Source organism: Ambystoma mexicanum, chromosome 12, assembly GCF_040938575.1.
Source record: "Ambystoma mexicanum isolate Mex_15411 chromosome 12, UKY_AmexF1_1, whole genome shotgun sequence".
NCBI lineage: Eukaryota > Metazoa > Chordata > Amphibia > Caudata > Ambystomatidae > Ambystoma > Ambystoma mexicanum.
This window is the reverse complement of record NC_090936.1, coordinates 84,314,460-84,335,763: the sequence shown is the minus strand read 5'-3', so window position 1 is coordinate 84,335,763 and position 21,304 is coordinate 84,314,460. Positions and strand designations below refer to the sequence as shown.

At 49.1% G+C, this 21,304-nt stretch overlaps 1 protein-coding gene across 1 annotated transcript in view; it reads left to right on the top strand.

Annotated features, from left to right (window-relative positions):
• CCDC146 (coiled-coil domain containing 146) overlaps window positions 1–21,304 on the top strand; it is a 1,748,551-nt gene that overhangs the window by 1,392,825 nt on the left and 334,422 nt on the right. The gene's annotated exons all lie outside the window — the stretch shown is intronic.

The window sequence follows — 21,304 nt, the reverse complement described above, 5'->3', positions numbered from 1 at the left end:
AATTAGTAATTCAATTAGTGTCAACAAGGGAGTCCGTCAGGGCTGAGGTTTGGTCCCTATACTTTTGAACCATTATGTGAACTTGTTGGCCTCTTATTTGGGATCTTTGCGATCAGATGTTCCTCGCTGTGTGGCCAAGAGACTGGCAGATCTCAGTTACGCTGATGTTGCTGTTCTCCTGGCCAGAAATCCAAAATCCTTGCAGGATTTAGTTGAAGGCCATTCTGTATATATGAAGGCAAGGTGCATAATTGTTAGTTTGGCAAAGTGTTTTGTGATGGCTGTTTCTTGAACTATGGTTAAGACCCCTCTGATTGTGTTGGATGGCCATGTTCTTTCATGTTATTCTTCTTGCGTTTATCTAGGTCTTAGATTTAACATTAAACTGGCCTGGGATAACCATCTTATCAAGCAAACACTCAAAATCTGACAAGTAGTGAGTGGCACCTTTTAGATATGCTAAAATTCTTAATTATAGTTTAGTAGAATGTATGCTTAGAATTTACAAGGGCAAAGCAAATTGCAGCAGGCAGCTATGGGTGAGAAATGTGGGGGTACGAGAAGTCGCAGAGGGCTTGTCTCCAGAAATCAGAGAAATATTTTGTGTCACTCCTACTAATGGTTCCCTCCTCAACCCCAGTCTACTGAATGCATGTAGAAACAGCTATTACATATTTAATGGGCATGATCTGTCTGATATCCTTGTTAACCAGGAAGGCCTTATGGGGCATCGGATACGAATGGACGGTGTGAGAGGCCGCAAACTAATATCACACTTCACCATTTGGAGCACTGCGTGAGTACATAGAGGCAGGCCCTGGACAGTGATGTCAGGGTGACGTCCACCCATGAGAAGATTTGGGCGGCTTGGACGGCTGGTGCTTGTGGTGAAGGGACTGCCTGGTTTTGATCTGACCTCTTGAATATTAATGGTTGATATTGTCACTGGCATCGAAAATAAACAGATACGCCAGTGGAAATGTTTGTATATGCCTCCTCCAATAAAATGTGCTCTAAAGAGGGCTTGGCTGAGGGAACAAATGTGCCCACAAAGCCGAGACTCAAGTTGGCACCCAAGAGTAAGAACTGCAACCATTAACAATATATCATGGGATTTATGTGTATTTAGTGCACTGTCGGTAGGTTTCTAAAACAAGCACCACACAGTATATATCTAAAGGTGTAGTTCAGGATAATATATTTTGGGATTATAACTTTAATCATTTGATATTTTAGTGGTTGTTATTTGTGGTGCGTTTTTGTACACAGTGGTTAGATTGTTAAACAGACACTACTGTATGTTGGCCTTTTATGTTTTGTTTGGAGGATGAGACGTTTGTCATGATGGGCACTATGAGACTATAGTGCTCCTCTATTCTTATATCTATGTGATTTTGAGATTATATGTACATTGTCACATGATGTTCTTTTATATGAAAATTAAATATAAATACATTTCTAGTTTTGCTAAATGAATGTTTATGAATCCAATGAAACGCCTCAAAATAAAGTTTCAGCTTAATAGGGCTATGCTAGGGACCCTGTTTCGACTTTATGTATCTTATGGGAGGACCAAAAATGTTCCCTTACCATAGAGTTGATCAAGAATATCCTCTCTGGATGGGTCTTACAAAGCGAGCTAGCTCTCACTTATAAAGCTGCTATTAAATAAACTTGATATGGCCTCTCTTTTTGGGAATCCTGAAAGGGTAAGAAGCTTGTTTAAAACCTCGCTAAAATTGAAGGCTATGAACTTACAGGAGACATTTAGAGAACAAGATATGCTCCTGTAAGAGCCTATTCCCTGCCACCCCCCACGGGGAAGGAGGGTGTGGTGGTATTCCTGCAACTTTCACAAGTTTCTCTTAGCCAACATAGATTTTTTTTTGCAAGAGCATGATTTAACAATCTGCCTGTGAACTGTGAAAGCTGTCACCTGTAAGTGGTTGAGGCATCCTTCTAATGCTTTTAATAATTGTTATTTATGTGGGGGTATTGAATCTCTTTCACAACTTGTCCTATTTTGACCATTGTATATTGATTTTAGGACAATGTTTCTTGTGGGCATACTTGAGCTGAGATAACACCATCGGGCCATGTTTATTTTTATTAGCTTCATCTAATCTGTCAGTCAATTTCACCCCTAGAATGTTTTTTGAAGAACGTATGGGCAAGACGATGCAAACTATTGGAAGGTAAAGGTTGAGCCAGAAATGTTTCTTTTTTGTGGAGGCATATCCTCGGAGGTTCACTTTTCTTACATGTTTGTTTTATTAAGGTATGATGTCCTTTAAATTGTTGTAAATTATTGCAATCACTGTTTCTATTCTGTGGATTGCAATCGAAAATAAACTTCGAAATTGAATTGAAATCAATATTTTACAGCCAATCCCCTTCTTTTTTCTTTTCTGCCCCCTTCCACGGTCTTCTCTTAATCCATAGTTCCACCTTAATGTCAATGCTACCAGCCAGAAATCTGAGAAATGACCAAAGGCCGCTCTGTGCCATACGCCACAGCCATCCTTCATTATATTTTATTTTCAAATCCTCAATTTCCATCCCTCGTCATCAATGCTTTGCCTTGGAGTAATCCGCTATTAAGCATGTGCATCACACCCAATGCTCAATATTTACCAACCCCCGCTACATATTAGGTCATTCTGACGCAGAATGGATGCTGTTTGGAAAAGCTCTAGCATTTCTTTTCAACCCCTCTATAAGGTGGGAAGAGGTGTATATGGTCAGAGAAGGCAGGAGTAAGGGGTGGAGACAAGATACTCTGTGCAAAACAAAAAGAGACCAACGGAATGCTGCTGTCTACATTAATTGCTGCAAGTAGGTCAATATGACCTAAAATCCACTCAAACACAGAAACACTCAGCACGCACACAGCTCCACCACACCTCTAATTCCACAACTTCATCAAGATATTACTCTCAGCCACCAGTTCTATGAAGGTTTGTCGCATTGTTCTTGCCAAATGGCAACTTTGCCGAATATGTTTTCACTGAATGTGACATTTGTCTTTACCACAAACAGCAGGCTGTTGACATCCCCCACACCCATAACCCCCCATGGTATACCTTGCCCCAACTTCCCATATATATGTTGACAGTAAAATAAATGGGCAAAAAAAGTGGCAAAACCGAATTTGGCAAAGTTGCCATTCGCCAAAAGTGAGCTAGACCCAGCCACCATCCAACGCCATCCATTAATTCAAACAAAACAAATGCTATATTATCAGCGAAGTCAGACACTGAAGAGATTTTCACAATTCTCAGAGAACTCGAAACACCAGCCTCCCGTACCTTTGACTTCTCCAAAGACGAGACCTAGTGTACCAAAGTCCAAAATGCATGATGGACAAAATTGCACTGCTACACAAAGAAATCATACAAAAGCAAGTCAGTACTAGCTACGGCGTGCCACCTTTATTAAGAACTGTGCAGAAGCCCTAGTGCCCTTCATCACCACCTTTATTAACTCCCAAGTCCCCACCAGCCTAAAGGAATCCTGGGTACTTCCTCTGCTAAAGAAACCATCTCTCGACCCCATTACCCCTAAGAACTACTGACCTAGCGCAACTGTTCCCTTCCTTCTGAAGATCTTGGATAGAGCAGCCTACATCAAAATTCAGCACTACCTGGAGTCTAATTGCATTCTAGGAACCCGTCAATCAGGGTTCCGCCTGGGACACGGGAGAAAATCTGCCCTTCTTAAAAAAAACAGATACATGAAATCAAAGACTAAGGAAAATCTGCCCTCCTTCTGTTTTCTACTTGGCAGTCTCTTGACTCTGCGACAATGTGGCTTTCACACAACTCACTTTGTCTGTTCCTTGTCACTACCTTGCTTTCACACTAACCAAATTATGCCTATCAATTGCATTTCATTTGCTCATAAGCTCTCCTTACTGGTGTTCACTTTGTTCATACGTTCAAATTGTCCATCAATGCTTACTCCTTGTTTCATTGTATTCATAAATGCACATCTCTTTATTTTCACATGTGCATTATTTTCATATCCTTTGCATATCTTTCCCTTGGTTGCAGCTTGCTCAGTATTCAATATTCTTCCAATCTGTCTCCAGACCCATTCATTACAAGTTTTCATTCAGTCGGCATCTTCCTCTACCCAAACCAAGCCCCTGGAGTGCCCAGGCATGAGGGTTCCCTCTCTGTCACTCACCAGTGTACGGACGCTCCTCCTGGTGCTTTCACTTTCTTCTCTGGCTTTCTCCGCTCCCCTTTCACTTGTCCGGAGCTCGCCTCTTCCAAACCTTGCTGCTGCGGTCTGCAGGGTAGTGTAGTCTTCTGTGTCCCAAAGCCCCAGCTGTAAACACACAGCTCAGGGATATGTAGGACTCTCGACCATCTCGCGGCCCGTTTGGGCTTCAGCGGCTGTTTTGCTCCGCTACAGTGCTTGGCGTCCTTTTTAATGGCCCCTCTCCATCCTGCTCTACGTCGGTTGCTGCCCAGGCAGGTTTTTCCTTTCCTCTCGCTCATCTCTCCCTATATGCACCTGCAGCCTCTCAATTGGCTGCAGGTGCAAGTTCTTTGCCTGACCATAGTTAACATTGTTAATGGGACATGCCTGACCATAATAGTGGTGTTCCAAAGTGGTGTGCACAAATGGACGTGTGTACTACTCCCAGTTGCCTCTTCTTTGTCCCAGTCTTAAAGGAATATAAATGTTAGACAGTTTGTGTGTGTGACAGTGGGGAAAACTGATAATCTACAAAGATAGGGGGAGGAAAGGGTGTATTATGACAAGGGAAAGGGGGATACCAGGTCTCCCCTGAAGGCTTCTTCCCTCCACTCCCTAAGGTCCCTACACGCAGTTGATCCTCCCTCGCATATCCACCCCCAGGGTCGGGATCCAAAAGCGTTGGCCATTCGCGGGCCACCTGAGAGGAAGACCCAAATGGAGAAGATGGGAGGTTGCCCTCGGGTGCCTCACACTATCTAGCCATTCAAACTTGGATGGCCACCAACTTCCTCTGTCTCAACGATGACAAAACAGAGTTACTCATTGTTGGCCTGTCCACAGTGATTGACAACCTCAGCAAGCTCTACTCCTTCTATACCATTGACGGCATTAACGTCCCTGTCTCCCAGTCAGTAAAACCCTTGTGAGTCTACCTTGACTCTTCCCTCACCCTCACGCGCCAAATCAATGCGATCTCCTCGGCAGCCTATACTATCAAACTCATTAATACCTGTAGACCATTCCTGTCAGACGATTGCCGTCATAGGCACAAGACTGGACTACTGCGACATACTATTCACCAGCACCACTAAGAGTAATGTCCACAAGTTGCAAGTGATCCAAAATTATGCTCTCCGGTCGGCACTAAACATCCCTAAACGGGATTATATATCCACTGCCAGAAGAGAGACCCATTGGCTCCCAATACAATAAATAATTACTTTCAAAACATTGTCAATCACCCACAGGTGCCTTTCCAAGATGCCCCCTCCACCACCATCTCATTCAGAAATTCACGAGAGCCCTGTCCACAAGACCGACCAGAACTGCCTATGCCAACCGGTTCATTCTGCCTAAAGTCATACTATTATGAGAGGGCGGTTCGAGCTTCCCAGTCATTGCAGCTAAACTATGGAACTCACTACCCACCACCATTGAGAGCGGAAACAATCGTACTGGGTTTTCTGCAAACTGTTGAAAACTTGGCTATTCAGGTAGAGCACTATGACTTTTTTCCCACTTAGCCATGTCTACACTTGACACCTCTTCTGAGCGTGTTATTTTGTGTTATTTTGTTCGCTATTAAGATGTTCCTTGATGCCCTAGGATTTTGTGTGCTATACAAATGTAACAAATAAAAAATAAATATATAACGCTTACTGCACAGTATTCCACATGACAGACATTGCAGATGTCACCATCACACATAACCTTGATGCATTCTTCATAACAGAAATATGGCTCTATCCCACCTCCTTACGCATTCTGATGACCTTGACACTTCTGGCTACATCAGAAGTCACAGCATCGCCAGAATGGAAACAAAGAACTGCAAGAGGAAAACAATAGGAAACAGCCTTTTCCTGCTTTGCACTTTGCTTCTCAAATAAGTTACCAGTGGAGATCAGATTGCTGATGCTCTGTTTTGTTCTCAGCTAGGCTCATGCTTCTTAAATCCCATACATGTATACATCATCCAACACGTTATCTGCACAAAGAGGATCGGAGGGGGCTTGCTGTCATCCCCAATATCTAATGGAGGTGCACTGTCCATGAGCCCCCATCAGTCAGTTTTGCGCCTAGAAACACCTGTGTACAGGCGTGTTATAAATGCCATATATCATATATCAGGTTTATGGAGCTCCTGATGTGTCGCTTCATGCTGTCCAATGCTCAAACAGCTACCTTACAGTTAATTTGCCGCCAGTCATAGAACAATAAAGCCAGACGTCTGCCTACAACTCACAACATAGCACTGGATCACCATTGAGCGGTCATCAACTGAGTGCACCTAACTTTAGCACAAAATCCAACTACCTCAAAGAGACCTTTTCCACCGCAAAGCTGCTGGGGCGACTACAAGGAATCTCCACCTCTGTGGACCCGACACCACCACATAAACCAACTACCACAGAGAGGCCTTTGCCACTGTGAATCAGACTCAAGCACAAAATACAACAGATATTGAGAGGCCTTCAACACGGGGAAGAAGAGTTCTGCACAGCACTGCACGTTCGGACCACACCAACCCAAAAGGAAACCGGGAAAGCATGGAAACATAACACCAGGAAATAACGTACCCAAGAGGGCACACGCCCATGGTAAACAACAAACATACATCACAAACTTTAAAGGAAACTGTAAAAGCAAGGAACTATAACTGGGGACCAGAAAGCCGCTGACCCAAGAGGACACCCGCTCCTGGGAAACCTACATCACAAACTCAACCCAAACAATAAAAACGTACCCGGATATGCCTCGATAAAAGAAAGACATAAAGAAGCAAGAAAGGAAAATAGAAACAAGAGGGAAACAGCCACCCAACAGGATGGAACCTACGCACCAGAATTCATACCACTGAGAAACACAGTGGGGACAACTCTAAACGGACTAAGGATACATACGAAGAAAAGAGCAAACGCGGAATATATCTCAAGCTACCTCTTGTGAAGAATCCTATGGATCCCTCACTGAAGCCCTGCCTAAAGTCTCCTCCCAGGTGGCCAGGGAAAGGCAGACGCTTCTTTATCATAACCTTGGGGGTGGTGTATGTACTACGTGAGGATCACCTGGGAGGAGAAAAGGCCCAGGGTGGTGAGAAGATCCCGTTGGATGAGACGCAGTATTTGTCCTAAGTGCCAAAGACGAGTATACTCGTCCCTTTTGCATAGACTTGCATACTAGCCTGGCACTTAAGGGGTTAAAAGGGTGAACCTTTTAAAGTTGCTAAAGCATGTAATTGCTTATTGCATTAAAAGTGTCTGAACCACTTATAAGATCTGTGCCTCTGGGCGCAAATACCTTAAAACCTGAACACACCTTAACACCAGAAAGACCATGTGAGGTGCTTCAGGATAAAAATCCTCTTTACTCTCAAAGGCAGAATATGAAGGAATCTAGAAATATTGCTTTAGGTAAGCTGTCTTCCTTTGTAACAATGAATTCTAAAGGCTCATCTTTTAATGATTATGAGGGAAATAAATCTTCCCTTAAAATCTAGACGTTACTTAAAAGTCCTAACTTTGTTGTTGGGGACTACGAATCCCATAATCCCACAAGTATTGGGACGAGGAAGAGGACTGAAGAGTCATGATGTAGCAGTAGTCAGACAATTAAGCCTCACAGCTGTGAAGGCATCACGAAGCAGACACAGACAACAGGTTCAAATCTGGTCCACAAACGTTTATTAACTAAAAATGCAGGATGGCGTAAGGCCTAACTTGCCCTATGCTAAAGTGGGATTTCCCTACCTAAATAAAACTAAGGATAGTCTGTGTCAGGAAGTCCAAAGCAAATGTTTGTGTCCAAAACCTATACTTGCCCTCACGTGTAACTGTATACAATGCGTAGGGATGTCAGCATCAACATAAGTAGTGTTTGAAATAAAAGGTTCAGAGCTTCTTCCAGCTCCTGGCTTGTAATCGGCTTTCCCTTCCCCAGGTTCAAAATAGTTCATAAGGCACAGGGGTTCCTTTCCCCAAGGGTTCAGATCTTCTAGCTTTTCAAAACACAATTCTATGGCACACTTCCCAGCTCTGATAATGTTATTTTTACTAGTTTGCATAGGTAGTTCTGTTTCTTGACTTCAAAATCACATAAGACTCATTGGGCCTCATTATAAGTGTGCTGGTCCGGAAACAATGGTGCCGGTAGGCTTTACCGGCACTGTTGTTTCCGGACCGGTACACTGCAACTCTGTGGGTGGGACGGCCCCCGCCTGCAGAGTTTTCGACCACCCGAAATCGGCAGTGCCTGTCTTCTCGGCCGCCAGACTTGGAAAAGCAGAGTCGCACCGGAAAGTCAGGCACCAGTCTTTTTTTACTGGTCCAGCAGCAACCCGCCAACAGCACTGGCAGGGTTATCGCCGGACCCGTAATGAGGCCCATTGTCTCAAGAGGATAGCTTAGAGGCGACATGCTCCCCTTGGAACCAAGACGAAATGGAGCAACACAGGTTTGATCTCTGGGTCCATGCTTAGGAACCTCAGGGTATTAAGCACATTATAAATAACCAATTATAATTAGAATGTATATAAAAGTTATTTTCAGTTCTAACACAAGCTTCTTTGTGGGTGCTTTCAGTGGCTTTTCCATACAGGAGTGCGCTCAGTCTAGGTGCAGTTGTCAGACCACACATTCCACCCATTACAGGTCACACAACCAATACACCTTACTTGTTGCTGCTTCAACTTGACAGTGATGCTTGATTTATTCATATTTGTCACTCCCTCCTGAAACTGTAGCGTAACTTGGTTTGCCACCATGCACTTGTTACACTTTATTGTATTCTCTGGCTCTTGCCAATGCATGTTTCCTCATAACATACAGTTCCTTAACTTCTCTTGGCTGTTGCCAATTTTCCCTTTCTAATATAATAAGTTCCTCGAATACGCTTGGCTTTTGCCAATGCTTGTTTTCCTGCTTCCCGGCTGTGGCTCTAGTTTGTGTGGTGGGCCATCGTGGTGGTGTGTGAGGTGGCATCTGGAGTCTGGGCTGCAAGTAAGACAAGAAATTAATAGTTACTCACCGTAGTGACTAACATAATCTTAGTCCAAAGTCCCCTTTCCTCCATACTAAATGGGGTGTCCCTCGCAAGGGACGGGAGACAGAAACTTTTTCAGCAATAAAACCTTCCCCTTTAAATCTAGAGGTGCGCGGGGGTGCGGCCCTGGGAGCATGTGCTCCTCTGACTCCGTCCACCGGCGCCCCTCCTCAGTCCCCATTGACGCGTCAACAATATTTAACATTGCCTAATAACAACAGTATTATTAGGGGGGCGGATGGAGGGACGTATGCGGACTATGGACTGAGAATACATTAGTCACTACGGTGAGTAACTATTAATTACTCTTACATCCCGTCCCCTTTCCTCCATACTGCATGGGCGATTACAACTGAATGTAGCCCCAGGGTGGAGAGGAGACCCTCCTTAAGTAAACAAGTTCCTTAGTATCGCCTGTCCGAAAGCCGAGTCTGATTTAGAGCCTGCGTCCAAACAGCAGTGCTTGCAGAAAGCCAAGGACTGGTCCAGGTAGCCGCCCTGCTGATGACCTGCCACGGGACCTGCCGCTGGAATGCAACGGCCGTGGCCTTGGCTCTGACAGCGTGGGCGTGCATGTTAGCTGGAAGAGGTCTGTGCTGCCCCTCATAGGCCTCCTTGATGGCTGAAACCAGCCAGCTTGCTATAGAGGCCTTGCATGCCTGACAACCCGGGCCTTGATTCCCCGAAGGTGACAATCAGAGTGTCTGACTTGCGGAAGTACTTAGTCCTGCCCAGATAGAATTTCAGCACGCTTCTGACATCCAGACAGTGCAGGACCCTCTGAGCATCGTCCTTGGGGTTGGCAAAAAACGTCAGTAGGACTTTCTCCTCATTCAGAACGTGGGGTGTGTTCTCAGGACCACCTTATCCTTGTGAAAAATAGTATAGGGTTCTGGAGCCACCAACGCCTGGATCTTGCTGACTCTGCGAGCAGAGGTGAGACCCACCAACAGAGCTGTTTTAATGGTGACCAGCCTGATGTCCGCGGACGCCATTGGTTCGAATGGTTTGTGCACCAAGGCGCCCAACACTACATTGAGGTCCCACACTGGGTGTGGCTTCTTGATTGGAGGGAAGAGCCTGGCGAGGCCCCTCAAATGTTGCTTGACCACTGGGTTGGAAGAGGAGAAAACTCCCTCCTCCAAATTTCTGTAGGCCCCTATGGCCCCAGAGATGTGCGGCATGTATCCACCTGCATGCCTAAGTGGGCGAGGTGTGCAGAGAAGGAGAGTACGTCATCCAACGTGCACATAAGGGGTTCGATCTCCTTCAAGTCGGCCCAGTGACAGAATCTGGACCATTTACTCTTGAGCTGGGCCCAGCGGCAGGTAAAATGGAGGCCTGTCCGAGAGGGCTGAGAAGCTCCGAGAACCAGGGTCTCGCGAACCACCACAGAGCTATCAGAATGATGCATAGGTGACACAATTCCTTTATCTTGCAGCACACCCTGTGGATCATGGGTGTAGGGGGGAAGGCATAAGCTGTCATGCCGCTCCACTGAATCTGAAAAACGTTGCCTAGGGAGCCGGGGCCCTGCCCTTGCCAGGATGCAAACTGCTGGCAGTTTTTGTTGTCCCAGCAGGCAAAGAGATCCACCTGAGGATGTTGCCATCTGCTGAAGATCTCCAGCAGCACCTGATCGTTCACTTGCCACTCGTAATTGTCCGCTCCGAGTCTGCTGAGCCTGTCCGCTTCCAGGTTGGATTCCCCCGGAAGGTGGATGGCCCTCAGGTAGATGTCTCCAGGGCCCAGTCCCACATGCGGACCGCTAAGCTGCACAGTGGAGGGGACCTGGTTCCACCCTGCTTGTTGACATAGTACATGCAGGTGGAGTTGTCTGTCTGGATGAGGAGACCTTGCCCCCAATGAGCGGAAGGAACGCTTTCAGAGCTAGCCAGATGGCTTTCAGCTCCAGCCAGTTGAAATGCGACTCCTGCGGGGTCCAGACTCTGTGGACACTGTGGTTGTCAAAAGTGGCCCCCAGCCCTCCAGGGAGGAATATGTAGTAATGGTGACCTGTGCAGGCCAGCTGCCGGAAGGGCCTGCCCGTCCGCAGGTTGCAGTCCTTGGACCACCATGTGAGATCCGGGTGTAGAAATGGCGGAATGCTGACCAGCTCCGCTTGGAAGCCCCACTCCTGATTCAATGAGGCTGCGAAGGGCAGCTGCAATCTCCTCATCTTGAGTCTTGTGTAGGGTACGGCCAGTAGGACCACTGCCATGATGCCTAACAAGCCTTAGTACCACCAGGCCAAGGTCACTTCCTGGGTGAGGAAGTGGCCCTCTTGATGGCCGTGACCTTGTCCTGCAAGGGGACAACTCTCTCAGATCTCGTGTCCCATATGAGGCCCAGAAAGGTTAAGCTCTGCGTAGGCTGTAGCTGAGACTTCTTGAGGTTCACCGAAAACCCCAGCTCGTGGAGTGTGATCATAAGGGTGGAGGAAGTGTGATGAACCGCGTCTGGAGATCTCACCCTGACGAGCCAGTAATCCAGGTACTGGTAGACGTGGTGCCACCACATTTATGAGCCTGGTGAATAACCTGGGGGCTGAATTGAGGCCGAAGCGTAGCACCTTGTATTAGAAGTGGCAGTCCATGAACCTGAATCTTAGGAAGGAGTGATGCGGCTGCCAAAATCGGGACGTGTAGATAAGCGTCCTTCAGATCCAGAAAGCACATCCAGTCTCCCCTGCGCAATGTCTTCGCAATCAGTGCTGGCATAACCATCTTGAATTTTTGAAGAGGGAGGGAGAGGTTGAGGGTGGAAAGGTCCAACACAACTCTCAGGCCAGCCTGTTTCTTCTTTTGTATGGCAAAAATTTTGGAATAGAAGCCCAATCGTCGCTGGGAGGCTGGGTCTTCTTCCACGGCCTGGCTCTCGACGAGCGACCAGACTTCCGCCAACAGAGTTGCTATCCCAATCTGTGGGAGTGGAGTGGAGGAGGGAGGAGAAGAAGGGATTGGTAGGCGGTACCCCGTGGATACTACAGAGAGGACCCAGAGGGCCATGAACTTCTGACGCTAACACTGTGCGTGAAGGGCAAGCCTGCCCATCACTGGTGACACGTGGACCCGAAGGGGCGCGTCATGCCTTCTTTCCCTATTAGGCTGTTGCGGAGGAGGGGACTGAAAAAAGCCCTTGCCCCCTCCACCCCCATTTGTTGTTTGCACTGGTGTTGACTCGGCGAACGGTCAGGCTGTCTGGAAGCCGTGTAAACCTCCGAACAACCGCCCCTTGTCAGAGCATTGATGTGACTGGGTGTATGCCTTGGGCGTGGCCTTCGTAAAGATAGATAAAGAATTTGCAGTTTGCAAACTATTTTTCTTTTTATCCAACTCCTCATTAGTGGTGGTGTGAAAGAGGTCTCCCCTTCGAATCAAAGGTCCGATATGCATTCCCGGATGCCTGGTTTAAACTTAGTAGCCCGAAGCCAGGCAGTACTTCTCATGTCCGTGGTGATGCATATGGCCCGGCCACAGGTGTCAATGTGGTCCACAGTGGACTCCATGATGTCTTGCGCCACCATTTTAGCCTCTGCCACTCCCGCCTTGAAACGTGACTGGCTCCACACTGGAAGTTCTGGAAGGAAGTCAGCTATTTCCCGCCAAAGCATCTGGTTAACGACTGCCAGCATGGCATCTGCGTTGGATTGACGAAGATGCCGAAGAATGCGGTTGAGGGTGTGCCGACAGCAAGAGTGGATCCCCCTCCATTTGCCTATACTTGGCGTCCAGGTGCCGATTGACCGGCTGGGCCGAATGGGGCTTGAGCCACCCCTTTTTCGCCAAGGCGACAACATCCTTCTGCATCGGGATCCCTGTTCTAGCGGCGGGGCATAGAGTGAGGACCTCTGTCAATACCCCCGCCTCCGGTTTTTTGACTTCGGGTTGAGGAATGCCCAAGTACTCTGCTAGACCTGCAAGTCGTTTGTGGAAGGCCTTGGCTGACAAGTGTGTGTCCGGGTCTTCTTCCTCATCCGTGTCCACCGGGGCGTCTTGCTGGTCCGGAGCAGGTGGAGGAGTGCTGGGCTCCGAGGGCTGAAGTGTGGAGACCGGAGCCGGAGGCTGGTATGGAACCACCTGAAGTGTGGGAGGCAAGGGAGCCAGAATCTAAGGGGCTGGCGTGGGCAGCAGGGGCTGCACCAGGGCCTGCGGCGCTGGAGCCATAGGAGGAATGACGATAGGCGCAGGCGGAGGGGCCAGAGGGAGCATGTCCCTGATTACATCCCTGAGGATGGTTCCCATCTGAGGAGATCTCAGGATCGTGAGGAAGTTTTCAAAGAACCGGTCCTCGCAGAGACTGGTGGGGTGGTAGGTGATATTGACAGGGTAGCGGGCGGCTGCTGAGGCCGGTACATACTCTGTCTAGCGGGTTGCGGGGTAAACCTGTCCTGCGATGCTGATGGATAAGCTGTAGGCCACGTACCTGGTTGACACCAGTCCCACCTTGTGACTCGTTCTCCCACCTGGTCCCTTCCCTCAGGAAGGTATCGGACGAGCAGCCATTTTGTCTGGCACGGCGGCCAACTTGTCGAGCTGCATCCCACGTGCCGAAGTCGTAGTGCTTGGCTCACAGGGCCCAACCTCCTCCAGGACTCTTGGCGATGGACTGTGAGGCCTACCCGGCGCCTCAGGCTGGGGCCTGGTAGGCGTGTTGCACTCAGCAGAGTTGCTGTCATGTCCAATCACTCACCTACTACTTTTCCTTGTTCTCCCACACATTCACCTGCTACTGTCCCCCGTTCCCACATGCACTCCCAACGGCAGCAACAGCGGCAGCAGCACAGTCCGAGGGGTTTCCCGGGCTGGTGGACCATTGTTTTTGCGCCCCTTTCCACGGTGGCGGTTGCCATGGCGACTCCTTCATGCTCCGCGGCGAAACAAGGGTGTATGGAAACCCACGCGTCACAGGCCAGGAAGACGCCTGCAACACCAATCCCTGTCTGCGTTGCGTTCCATGTGACACGCAGCGGCGGTCATGTGACCGCGTCACATGACCACGCTTGTATTTGAAAAAGGGCGAGCAAACGCGGAAACATTGCTTCACAGCTTCTTCACGGAGAACTGCTTGGCGTTTTGGTTACTCGTTATTCTCGTACTACCTTGATCACGGAACGTTTGCTTGGACTGTCTTTTGGATTTTCCCTACCTGGATTTTGGCGTGCTCTCTGACTACCTGGATTATTGACCACTGGCTTGGATACTGGACTTGGTACTTGGATTTCCCTATCTCCAGTTCTGAGTTTTGGCTCCTGACCTCGGATTGTGTTTTGGATTGATCACGGATTATGTTCTTGTTCCCTACCGAACTCAGGTGTCTCCCGGAGTGCCTTCAGAACATCTCAGCCTGTTGCTGCTGTCAGCGTTACTACCTGCCTACGCCTACAGCTTCCCATCTTCCCACTATAGGTAAGCTGCTGCTGCATTGTCACTATTGTCCCTATTATTGTTGCCAATTCTCAGTGGTTAACATTACCCTTCATTGCCTTACAGTGGTCGGGGGTTCTTCCGGCGTTCCCGGTTCCAGGCTGACGACACTCTACACCTGTGGCCTCAAAGATTGCTCGAGTAGTGTTTTTGCTCTTACTCGTGTGGTACTTGGGGGACGGAGGTATTATTCAACTACACGACCATCAAGTCAGGACAGACTGTGAAGCCTTGTGGTCGTCCAGATAATGGTTACCTCAGCCGGGGACCCTGTGACTGCTTTAATGCAAGCAGTTACAACACTCAGGACTGACATGGCCGCCGCCACCACTGCACTCAGGACTGACATGGCCGTCGCTACTACTGCTATAAATAACCACCTTGACACCCTACAAAGATCCCGTCATCCTCTGCCTGCAGATTCCAAATTTGGGGATCCTTCCCCGTCTCACAACCCGACTCCTGCCACGCCAACCCCTACATCAGCTGCCCCTGTGGTTATTCCAATGCCATTTCCTCTTGCAGCTCCCGAAAGATACCAGGGAGACCCCAGAAATTATCGCACTTTTCTAAACCAATGTAAACTCCACTTTTTGTGTCGACCTCAGACATTCCCTGACTCAGTAACTAAGGCTGCATTTCTGCTTTCCCACTTATCAGGTATGGCAGCCACCTGGGCTAACCCTCCGTTAGAGAGTGATCACCCTGCCCTTTACGATTTCGATCTATTAGTCACTGAAATGGCCAAGGTTTTCGATACTAGGTACAAGACGCAGTCCCAGGATATGGACTTGTTGGATCTCACTCAGGGCAGACAGTCGCTCATAGAATACATTACTCGGTTTAACCAACTCTCTACTGAAACCTCTTGGCCCGAAAACAAAAAGGCAGTAGTGTTTTGTCGTGGTCTGTGTAACGCCATGAAAGACGCATTGTCAGTTGTACCATCTCTCTCCGCCGTCTATGCCGACCTGGCTGACTTGGCATTACAGTTGGACGCGAGACGGATCGAACGCAGGGCGGAAACAGGGTTGTCATACCTCCCACCACCACCCCCACCGGACCCTACTTGTGAACCCATGCAGATAGGTGGGATACACAGTCCCATCACCCAGGCCGAACGAGAACGTAGGAGAACAGACAATACCTGTTTCTACTGCGGTCTCAATGGTCATTTCGTTAAGGAGTGTCCCCGTCGCCCAAAAAATAAGACTCCGGGTTTCCAGAAGACTCGCCCTTGAGATCAGGGGTTGGGGCGAGTCCTTCACAAAACCCCTCTGACCCTGCCTTTGGTCCTGTTCGACCCGTGGTGGTCCAGGCTTCATTCAATCCTACCACAGGCAACACGCATCCAGTGCACATAGTGATTGATTCAGGGGCTACAGGATGCTTCATAGGCATCGCACTAGCCAACTCGCTAAATCTTCTACTGATATCCAAAAGACATCCGGAGCCGGTTCAGGCGGATGATGGGACGTCTCTCGCTTCAGGTCCGATTATGCAACAAACAGCCCCGCTGGAGGTCGTAATCCAAGAAGTTCACAAGGAAACTGTCTTTTGACTGCATTGCTACTCCCCAGTTTGGGATTATCCTAGGCATTCATGGTTAAAGAAGCACAACCCTTTAATCAACTGGGGCACAGGCCAGGTTTTCTTTGAGTCTGAGATTTGCCAACACTATTGTTTAATAGAGTCCCCTCTGATCTCCAACCCCGCAAATGCTCTTGGGGCAGTAGCTTCTTTGGTCCTCGAGGATGATCCCGTGTCTTTGGGCCCGCATGTGGTAGGAGTGGTCATAACAGGAATCCCCTCGATGTACCATCACTTTCAAGCTGTGTTCGACAATGGTTCCGCGGAAGGCCTTCCTCCACACAAACCATACGACTGCCCCATTGATCTGGTCCCCGAGGCCCCGGTTCCAAAAGGCCGAATCTACTCTTTAACACAGGCAGAAGAACAAGCCCTATAGGAATACATTCAGCAGGCTTTACGTTTGGGCCACATCCGCCCTTCGACTTTGCCAGCAGCGAGTCCAATCTTCTTCCTTCCGAAGAAAGAGGGGGACCTCCGTCCCTGTGTGAACTACAGGCGGTTGAACTCCATCACTGTAAAAAAACGTTACCCCATCCCTTTCATCTCCACGCTGCTAGATAAACTCACCCATGCTTCTATTTACACTAAACTAGACCTCCGGGTGGTGTATAACCTGATTCGCATGCGTAGTGGGGATGAGTGGAAAACTGCCTTTTGCTCTCGACAGGGATTGTTCGAATATACAGTGATGCCATTTGGCCTCTGCAACGCCCCAGCCACGTTTCAACGTTTCATGGATGACATTTTCAGTGACATCCTGAACGTCTACATGGTGGTGTATTTAGACGACTATTAATCTTTTCCTCTTCTTTGGAGGAACACATTATACATGTCAAGGAAGTGCTGTCCCTACTCCAAAAAAACACGTTGTTTGCCAAACCTGAAAAATGTCTTTTCCACACCAGTCAGGTCGAGTTCTTGGGGTTTCACATATCACCTGGGGGTCTGTCCATGAATAAATCCAAAGTCCAAGCGATCAGCGATTGGCCGGTTCCAGAGAACCTGAAACAATTGCAATCATTTTTGGGGTTCGCCAATTTTTATCGGCGATTCATTGCTGGTTTCTCTTCTATTGTTGCCCCTCTCACTGCCCTGACCAGCCCTCTAGTCCCTTATTCCTGGTCTGCAGAACAGCAAACTGCTTTTGATTCCCTTAAGGCAATGGTCACTACAGCACCAGTGCTTCAACACCCTGACCCAGAGCTCCCATTTGTCTTGGAAGCAGATGCTTCTTCGTACGCATTGGGTGCTGTGCTCTCACAACCTTGTCCAACTACAGGCCGACTGTACCCCGTGGCATACCACGCACGGAAGTTCACATCAACCGAACTGCACTACACAGTCACAGAGAAGGAGCTTTTAGCCATTAAAGATGCATTACAGGTCTGGAGGCACCACCTTCTGGGCGTGAAACACCAGACTGTGGTGTTCTCGGATAACAGAAACCTACAAGATCTTGCCTCCCTCAAGTGCACGACCAGTTGACAAGTGCATTGGCATATTTTCTTTGCTGCATTCGATCTTGTGATTAAGCATAGACCCGGAGAGGTTCACGGAAAGGCGGATGCCCTGTCTCGCTCCCCTGGGGGGGAGGCCCTCCCGTCTTTTCCTGATACCCTACTGGGAAAGGGGCATGTTGTTTGCACCTGTACACCATCGCGTTCCATGTTGTCCACCATACGTCAATGGGTCTCTCAATATCCACACATGGTAGCACACTGGGATCCGGTTATGCAAGACGGGCTACCTTTCATACAAGGGGAAGCTCTGTTTACCCACGACAGAGACACGAAATCAGGCACTAGACTGGTCCCATGATGCTGCCATTAACGGTCATCCCGGACAACAACGTACCCTAGACCACGTCAAACGTTGGTGCTGGTGGCCAACCATGAAACGGGATGTTGAGAACTATGTAAACACCTGTTCTGTTTGTGCCCAGGGTAAATCAGGTAGGGGTCGCCCTCTAGGTCTTCTTCAACCTCTCCCCATTCCCCCAAGACCCTGGCATACTGTTTCAATGGATCTGATCACCGACCTACCCCGTACTCAGGGTTATGACACCATCTGGGTAGTGGTTGACTCCTATACAAAGGTGGCACGCTTTATACCATGTAAAGGGATACCCTCACCTCCAATGTTGGCCAAGCTATTCTTCAAGTCCGTGTTTTGCCTTTTTAGGTTACCCCATGTCTTGGTATCCGATCGTGGAACGCAATTCACGTCCCGATTCTGGCGGGCCCTCACCAAACTACTTGGCATCGATGCTCGATTTTCCTCAGCCTACCACCCAGAGAGTGATGGACAGACAGAAAGGGTTAACCAGGCATTGGAGCAGTATCTACGCTGTCTGTCTCTCCAATTCCAAGACACCTGGCTCAATCTGTTGCATCTTGCTGAATTTGCATACAATAACACGCTACACTCCTCTACTGGTTTTTCTCCCTTCTTGGCCCTCTATGGTCAACATCCCCGTACCCTTCCTTTTCCAGATTTTTCTTCCTCCGATACCTCTGCGGCCACAGCTTGTGCCCGTGATCTGGTTTCAGTCCATGCCCAGACGCTAGTCCATCTGCACGAGGCACAGGCGTCCATGAAAACAGCGGCCGACAGAAAACGGGTGGATGCCCCTAGCATCCAGGTGGGGGATTGGGTTTGGCTTTCCTCTCGCCACTTGAATATCCCTGGTTGTCGCAAGTTGCTCCCTCATTTTGTGGGTCCTTATCGGGTTTCCAAGATCCTGAACCCGGTGGCCCTACGCCTGGCGGTTCCCTCCTCCTGGCGGATCCACCCAGTCTTCCATACCTCATTGATCAAGCCTTGTTTGGGTCCCACCCGGCTGGTTGCTCCTCCCGCTCCTGTCTGTCTCCTCTCCTGATGTGTTTCAGGTATACGCCATACTGGGTTCCCGTGTCTTCAGGGGTGGCCTGCAATACCTGGTGGACTGGGTGGGCTACGGTCCTGAGGACCGCTCATGGGTTCCCTCCCGGGATGTCCACGCCCCTCGGTTGCTGGCCCGCTTTCACCGTGACCATCCTTCCTGCCCACGGGGATGTGGGCCTTTGGGGAGGGGCTCTGTCATGTCCAATCACTCAGCTACTACTGTTCCTTGTTCTCCCACACATTCACCTGCTACTGTCCCCCGTTCCCACATGCAATCCCAACGGCAGCGACAGCGGCAGCAGCACAGTCGGAGGGGTTTCCCGGCTGGTGAAACAGTGTTTTTGCGCCCCTTTCCACGGTGGCGGTTGCCATGGCGACTCCTTCATGCTCCGTGGCGAAACAAGGGCGTATGGAAACCCACCCGTCACATGCCCGGAAGATGCCTGCAACACCAATCCCTGTCTGCGTTGCGTGTCACGTGACACGCAGCTGCGGTCACGTGACCGCGTCACATGACCACGCTTGTATTTGAAAAAGGGCGAGCAAACGCGGAAACATTGCTTCACAGCTTCTTCACAGAGAACTGCTTGGCATTTTGGTTACTCTTGTTATTCTTGTACTACCTTGATCACAGAACATTTGCTTGGACTGTCTTTTGGATTTTCCCTACCTGGATTTTGGCGGGCTCTCTGACTACCTGGATTATTGACCACTGGCTTGGATACTGGACTTGGTACTTGGATTTCCCTATCTCCAGTTCTGACTTTTGGCTCCTGACCTCGGATTGTGTTTTGGATTGATCACGGATTACGTTCTTCTTCCCTACGGAACTCTGGTGTCTCCCGGAGTGCCTTCAGAACATCTCAGCCTGCTGCTGCTGTCAGCGTTACTATCTGCCTACGCCTACAGCTTCCCATCTGCCCACTATAGGTAAGCTGCTGCTGCATTGTCACTACTGTCCCTATTATTGTTGCCAATTCTCACTGCTTAACCTAACCCTTCATTGCCTTACAGTGGTCAGGGGGTTCTTCCAGCGTTCCCGGTTCCAGGCTGATGACACTCTACACCTGTGGCCTCAAAGATTGCTCGAGTAGTGTTTTTGCTCTTACTTATGTGGTACTTGGGGACGGAGGTATTATTTATCTACACGACCATCAAGTCAGGACAGTTGCCGATAGTGCTGCGTGCAGGCACCCCCTTGGATATGTTGCCGGTACAAAGGCATAGCCCCTCGGGTGTACACCCGGTAAAAGAACCTTGCGGTCCCTCTGCACTGGCACCGTAAGGATCTACAGACACCTCTGCCTGGCGGCCGGTAGCTGAATTAGCCTCTGTATTTGTGCTGGTAGCTGAATTAGCCTCTGTATTTGTGCTGGTATGAGAACCTGAGAGGTTCCTCCCTTCTGGGCATTTCCGAGGAAAGGAGTTGCCCCTGCGGGATGCACTGGAGAAGAGCGACCCTCCTTTGGGCCTGACTTATATCTGACGAAGTCCTTCAAGTACTCTGGAGGTGACTTCTCGAAGAGCTCCCTCCACCTGGCTAGTCTGTTCTTCAAAGCACGCGAAGAAAGTGAGTCACACGCGGTGCGACCCTGCCGTCCGTGGTCGGGGCCAAGGCAGTGGAGGCAAAGAGCATGGGGATCTGATGTTGGGAAGAGCCCCTCGCAGGCTGGACACCTGCTGAAGTAGACATACGCCGGGGAGTAGCGCGGCGCCAGAGGACAGAGTACCTGATGATAAAAGAAGACAAAAAAACAGAAGAAAGTATCCAGGGAAGAGTGTGTGGAATTACATGGCCGAAGCCAAACCCAGGAGCGCCAGTGAAATCGGCCCGTTCCTGTCGATGCGAAAAAGGGGACCGAGGAGTGGTGCCAGTGGGCGGAGTCAGGGGAGCACATGCTCCCAGGGCCGCACCCCGTGCGCATCTAAATTTAAAGGGGAAGAAGGTTTTTTCTGGTGAAAAAGGTTCTGTCTCCCTCGTGAGGGACACCCTATGCAGTATGGAGGAAAGGGGACAGGAAGTAAGAGTAAATTCTGTATTTATGGTGTATGGTGTGCATATGATTGAGATGGCGTCTATTGTATATGGGCGCATGTATGAATGCGCATGTGTCTGTGCAGGCCGGGCAGCGAGCCTCTGATTGGCGAGCGCT